At 64.9% G+C, this 6,325-nt stretch overlaps 1 long non-coding RNA gene across 1 annotated transcript; it reads right to left on the bottom strand.

Moving 5' to 3' along the window:
* Positions 1 to 370: 370 nt before the first annotated feature.
* Positions 371 to 1,256, bottom strand: LOC144224387 (uncharacterized). The gene is made up of 3 exons (XR_013333040.1): positions 1,009 to 1,256; positions 784 to 870; positions 371 to 594 (listed from the first exon to the last, which is right to left on the bottom strand). It is a non-coding gene; the product is annotated as an uncharacterized LOC144224387 (long non-coding RNA).
* Positions 1,257 to 6,325: the final 5,069 nt, after the last annotated feature.

Genomic DNA, 6,325 nt, shown 5'->3' with positions numbered 1-6,325 from the left:
CCCCCCCCCCCACAGCCGTTGTTGACAGTGACCAACGACCGCCAGCCAGTGGCTCCATGTCTACACCCCCCACGCCGGCCAGTGGCTCCATGTCTACACCCCACCATGTCGGTCAGTGGTTCCTCATCCACACCCCGCCCACAGCCCAGCTTTACTCTCAAGTAAATCCCCGACATCAGACCGCTCCCACCACGGGGCCGCAGAAGCATAATAAAGACACTGTTTATAAAGGAACCATCGCGCCATCATTACACACCCGGAAAGGAAAAGAATGCTCCCTTAGTACCATCAGGGTTCAAATCCCGCCCCCCCACCCCCACCCCGGCACGCAAATGCTTTGGGACAGCTTATGTGTGCTGATACTCTGGGCTTATCACAGTCAGGCCTGAACCAGCTCAGGTGCTGCTCTGGTTGCCGTGTCTCAGGTGGAGGTGGACGAGGGACTCTCGAGGTGGAGCCAGAACATCCCTCTGTCCTCTGAGCTTCTGGAAGCTTCTGGAAGCCAGCGGTCCCACCGGGAGCTCGCATCTCTTTGCGCTGGGCCGGAGGGGCACTGTGCCGTCCTGTGGTGCACGGTGTCTGGTGTCCCTCTCCCTGCGATTAGCCGATGGGGGTCTGGATGTGGTCGGCGTGTCCCACCCGCTGTGAGGGCCCCCGCGGGCTGGCCACCACCTCACCCCCACAGCCATTAGGGCCATCGGCCACATCTGTTATTGCAGTAGAAGCAGCAAAATGGCAATATCTTAATTCCAGGATTCATTCTTCATTCGTTAGCCGACTTACCGACTTTCTGTTTGCCGGGAAAGGCAGGATAAATAGTTGTTCCGTCACCTTATCGGTTTCTAAAGAATGAGTCGGTTTCCCAGCATCCTACAGAGGTGAAGAGCGAAGTAATTAACTGAAAGGTAAATACACAGGATGGCAGCATGGGGCATGGGCCGTGCACGGGGAAACAAGGCAGAATGAAGACCGTGAGCTGCGGAAGGCGCAGGGGACAGGAAACCTCACCTCAAGATGCTGGAATGAGACCAAATGAAGTGAGGACATGAGCCTTGTGGGAATCGGGGGGAAAGCCTTCCGGTAAAGGGAGTGTCTTCTCCAGAAAAGCCTTTTCCACAGAAAAGCGTGTGGGCCCACGTACTTCCTCGAACGATGGGGCCCCTCCTGCCCAAGGGGGACAAGCAGATGGAGGGGGCACACAGGAGGCATGGTGCACACAGCTCCCCCCCACACGGGGAGACGTCAGAAGCTGGAGTGGGGGGCGGGGGGGGGGGTGCATGACGTCCCTGGGGAAGCAGGGTGAGATCGAAAGATCTAATGGAGGGTGAGCAAAGAGGGACATGTGGACAGGCCACCAGGCCGCAGGAAGGGAGCCAGACTGAGGACCAGAGCCCACGACCCGACGAGCCCTTTTGGCCAGGCCGTTAGGAGCCGCCAGGCAGGGCGCAGGGAGTGGGCGGAGTGGGGGTGAGCAGCTGAGTGCGGCCAGGCTGGGGCTGCCGTCGGGCAAGGAATTGAAGCGTGAGGTTTCCCAGGCGAGTCCAGCGGAGGGAGGGGGACAAGGAGTTTCCAGACAGCACGACGGTGATTAGAGTGAGGCCGCCCCTGAACTGCGGGGAGGAGGGGGTCAGGCGCCCAGAGAGGCCAGCAGGAGGGGCGGGTGTCCGGGCTCCTGGGGACGGCGGCGCTGGGGCGACTGTCAGCAGGGATGCCTAGGTGACTGGGACTGGAGGACCGAGCAGGGTCCGGCTCCGGGAAGGAAGGGGTGCCAGAGGCCTGGGGGCGCTCCGGGGCGGCTCCGCAGGGCAGGGGACAGGAAGGGAGCTGGTGGCGGCAGAGTCCCCTGGGAGGGCCACTGAGCCGTCCGCCCCGAGCCCGTCCAGTGCTGCCGGCCGCAGGTCCTGACAGGCCAGCCGGGGTGGGGCAGCGCTGGCAGGCGACAGGGACCAGCTTGACAAAAGTCCCTAAAACGAGGTGGCTTTCACGGGAACAACAGCTGCCTCTCTGCGCTCCTCCCGGGGACCTGAGCCCCTGCTGTCCCCGCGTAGAGAAGACCCCGGGGTGCGTGGTGTGCAGGGGGAGCCCGGGTCGTCTGAGCCGCAGGCACCCCTCCAGCGGAGGCCAGGCCCGGGGCACTCCTGGGGCGGGTGAGCCCGTGCCAGCCCCCCGCCCGCCCCCCACGGCCCCGGGCCGGCCCCCCACGGTCAGCGTGTGTCACTCAGACAGGAGGCGGGGCGGTCGGAGCCGGTCTGGAGGGAGCGCCAGGACGGATGCAGGGGCCCTCGGGGCCCCCCTGGGTCTTCCTCTGGGCGCACTCAGCAGGCGTGTCCTGGCTGTGGCCCAGCAGGGGTGCGGCGGACGAGGCCGGCGGTCTGGAGGGGCCTGTGGAATGCCTCCGGCTCTGCAGTCCTGGGGACGACTTGTGTCTGCACGTGTGGTCGGCCGAGACCAGGGGAGGTGGTGAAGGGTGCTGCCTCCCGGGTGTGGCCGCCAGGCCTGCTGTCCCCGCCGGGAGAGGGGCCGTCCTGGGGACGTGGGTGGCATCTGCTGCCGTGGACCTGGCACAATCTGCAGGGTGCGGCCGGCAGTGACCCCGGCGGAGGTAGGGGGCGAGCCGGGTGACAGTCCCCATTTCTGCAGAAGGCTCTGACCCGCCCGGCTGCCTAGGGGGCAGACGGACACCCGCAGGCCAGCGCCCGCTTGGCGGCCCTCCGCGCCCTCCTCCGTGTGACAGCGGCACTCACGAGCAGGCTCTCGGGGGCCTCGGGGACGGCTCGGTGCGGGGGCTGACTGCTTCTCGCAGGAGGAGACCTTGCTACAAGACGATGTCCGTCTGGCCTGTCCCAGCCTCCCCCACATGACCTGGCCGGGACGCGGGCGGGACCCCTCGAGGCGGGGGGCCCTCCAGGCGGGCTGGGTCACACCCCACTCGAGGCCGAGGCCAGCGTTGTCTCTGCCAACAGACAGGACCTCTGGAATCCCTTCAGACCTGCCACTGCTTCCCTCGGTTGGGGCTCAGCGACTGAAATCCAGAAACTTCTCTGCAAGCCACTCCCAGTACAACTCAAGCCTCACTTCCCCCCTGGATGGGCCTCCAGAGAGTGGGGCCACGTGGGGGTGCCAGGGCCGTCCATACCCCTCCTACACACATGTGCACACATGCGTACAAGTACACACTCGTGCACACACCACACACACCCATACACTGACACATGAACACACACGGGTGCGCACCCATGAGGAAGTGCTCACTCACTTGTGCACACACCTCACGCATCCACACATGGACACATGAACACCCTCACACACGGGCGCACACACACGTGGAAGTACACACTCGTGTATACACCACACACATCCACACATGGACACACGAACACACGTGTGCACACACATGCGCGCGCGCGCACACACACACACACACACACACAGGGCAGCTTCCCAGTCGTCCCCCGCTGTCCCCTCAGCGAGAGCCCAGGCTCTTGCTCGCTGTGGGTGGGGACAGCCCGCCTGGCCTCAGGATCCTGAGGAGCCCCAGCCCCACCTACAGTCCGGGCTGCAGCCACGTGGCCGCGGGAGGGGGGGAGCAAACAGGTGGGGGAGTCCTGGCTGCGCCCCCCCACCCCGGGAAGACAGGTGCCCAGTGCTGAGCGGGGCCTGTGAGCAGCGGGCAGGCCAGGCTCCTCGCCGGCCGGAAATTCTGGAACTCGGGGCCGCTCACCCTGAGAGGCGGGGCGGGCAATGCAGGCGGCGGGCAGAGCGGACGGCAGGCCCGGCTGCTCCCCTCCCGAGGCCCCGACCTCCCAGGCCAGCCCACAGGGGCCCTGGAGCACTGGTGCAAGGCCGATGCCCCGCTCGCGTGGCTCTGGGACCCGCCTTGGGCTCCCCAGGACAGAAGGGCACCCGCTGCCACCTGGCCTCCGGGCTCCCCTACTGCATGAACATTGGTGGGAGACATAAGCGCCCCCCGCCAGGATGCCCACGCCTCTTCTGGATGATGACGACCCCTCGCCCCAGCCCTGCCTCCCCCCGCCCAGCGTGGCCCCCGGACCCTCCTTCCCCCTCCGGTGCTGCGGCTGCGCCCAGGTCAGACATGGGGGGGATCGGAGCAAAGCCCGGACTGGGCGCCACAACCGCGCCCGGGGCTGTGAGGCGGCCTCACGGGAGCAGGGCCGCTCACCCACGGGGCCCGCCACGGGCACACCGTCCTGCCACACGGGGGGACGCGGCCCCGGCGGGCGGTGCTCCCCTCGGAAGCAACCGTGGCTCTAGGCCGTCACAGAGACCCGTCTGGGGAGAGAGCCCCTGGGAGACGGGTCACGTGGGTGGACGCGGTGCCAGGCCGCTTGGAGGCGCTCAGGGTGTGCGGGCAGACCGGCCCGCTCTGGCCGCTGGCCAGCTGCTGTCTAGAGCCTCTGGGGGCGCTGGCCGTGCACCGAGACGCGGGAGGGAGGCCAGCCGCTCAGGACTCCTTTCCAGGTCCCCGTGGACCCCGTCATCCCTCACGGTGGAGCCCAGTGCTGTGAGGCCCACGTCGAACACCATTCTCCCGGTGACGCCCAGGAGCCAACAAGAAACGGACGCCCCATTTCACCACTTTTGCTCGACAGTGCAGGGTGCCCTCGCCGGAGCGGCGAGCCGAGGCAGAGAGGCAGGAGGCAGGCACGCCCAACAGGGAAGGCCATGAACTCTGTGCACAGAGGACACGATCTCACACGTGGAAAACCCCCGAGACTGCGCGCGCACACACTCACACGCAGAAAACCACCACCGTCCGAACCAATAAACGAATTCAACAGATTTGTCGCGGATACAGAATCAGCACACAGAAGTCTGTCAGGCTTCTGTACACGGTCCGGAAAGGAACCTAAGAAAAGAATTCTGTTTACAACAGCAGCACAAATCCACCGAACCCCCAGGAATAAACGTGGTCAAGGAGAGCGCTTGCACGCGGAAATCCACTGTGGGCTGTGTGTCCACGTGGCCGGCCGTGGAGCCCAGGTGCCCAGTTCGACATTATTCTGGAACTCTCTGTGACTGAATGGGTAAACAAAGTGTGTGTATACGTATGCCTCGGTCCGTCTGGGCTGCCATAGGCCGGGTGGGTTATAAACAACAGACGTGCGTCTCACAGGGCTCGGGGCTGGGGGTCCACGAGCCGGGCGCCACCACATTCTGTGTGTGGGGAGGCCCCTTCTCTGTGTCCTCATGTTGGGGGGGAGGGACGGGGCTCCTGATAAGGGCACCGATCCCATCACGCCCCTCCCCCCATCAGGAGCTAATCACTTCCCAAAGGCCCCCCCCCCCAGTAACATCACGCTGGGGGGTAGGAATTTAACAGAGTTTTGTAGGGACGCAGACGTCCCGTCTACAGGTGTGAGGGAGGGCAGTCTGACACCTGCGGCCGCATGGATGAGCCCGGAGAACGTCACGCTGAGGGACACAAGGGCTTATGTCACAGGAGGTCAAAGGCCACGTGATTGCACTTATCTGAGGTCCCTGGGGCAGTCACATCCAGAGGCAGGAAGTGGGACAGTGGGGGCTGCGGAGGAGATGGCAAGTCAGCTCTAATGGGGACAGAGCTTCAGTCTGGGGGGATGGAAAGTTCTGGACACGACAGTGTGGATGGCTGCACAACAACGTGAGGGGCCTCAGTGCCACGGACACGGACACTTAGAAATGGTTATGGTGGTAAATTTTGTGTTATTGTGTTTTACCAAATTAAAACTGGCCGAGCAGGCTGGGGAGAACTACAGGCGTCACAGGAAGTGCAGGACCGTGACAGCCGTGGCCCGTGTGTCCCCGTGTGTCCCCTTGTGCCCATGTGCCCGTGGATCCCCGTGTGCCCGTGGGTCCCCGTGTGCCCGTGGGTCCCCGTGTGCCGAACGTGCCTGCATGTGCGGTGTGTGCTGAGTGCCCGCCTGTGCCCACGTGCTATGTGTCCTCGTGTGTGCCCTCCTGTGACCACGTACACCTGTCTGTACATGCCTGTGCCTATATGTGTCCTGGGCACCCGTGGGTGCCCACGTATGCCATGTCTGCCTGCGTGTGCCCGTGTGTGTGTGTGCTCGCCTGTGCCCACATGCGCCGTGGGCCCATGTACCCACCTGTACCCACGTGTGCTATGTGTGCCATGTATGCCCGTGTGTGCCGTATGTGCCGCCTGGGCCCGCGTGTGTGCCATGTGCCCGTGTGTGCTCTGGGGGCATGCACTTGTGCTCACTGGTCTGGCGCCGCTCGGCGGGGCAGCTCTGCCTCTCGAGAAGTGGGCCTGGGGGACGCGTCCCGAGTCCCAGGGGCCCCCGTCAGCCGCTGCGATGGCCCG

The sequence above is a fragment of the Crocuta crocuta genome, unplaced genomic scaffold (genome assembly GCF_008692635.1).
Source record: "Crocuta crocuta isolate KB4526 unplaced genomic scaffold, BGI_CrCroc_1.0 scaffold675, whole genome shotgun sequence".
NCBI classification, from domain to species: Eukaryota; Metazoa; Chordata; class Mammalia; order Carnivora; family Hyaenidae; genus Crocuta; species Crocuta crocuta.
Note: the sequence above shows the minus strand (reverse complement) of the source record. Positions and strands in the feature narration are given on the sequence as shown.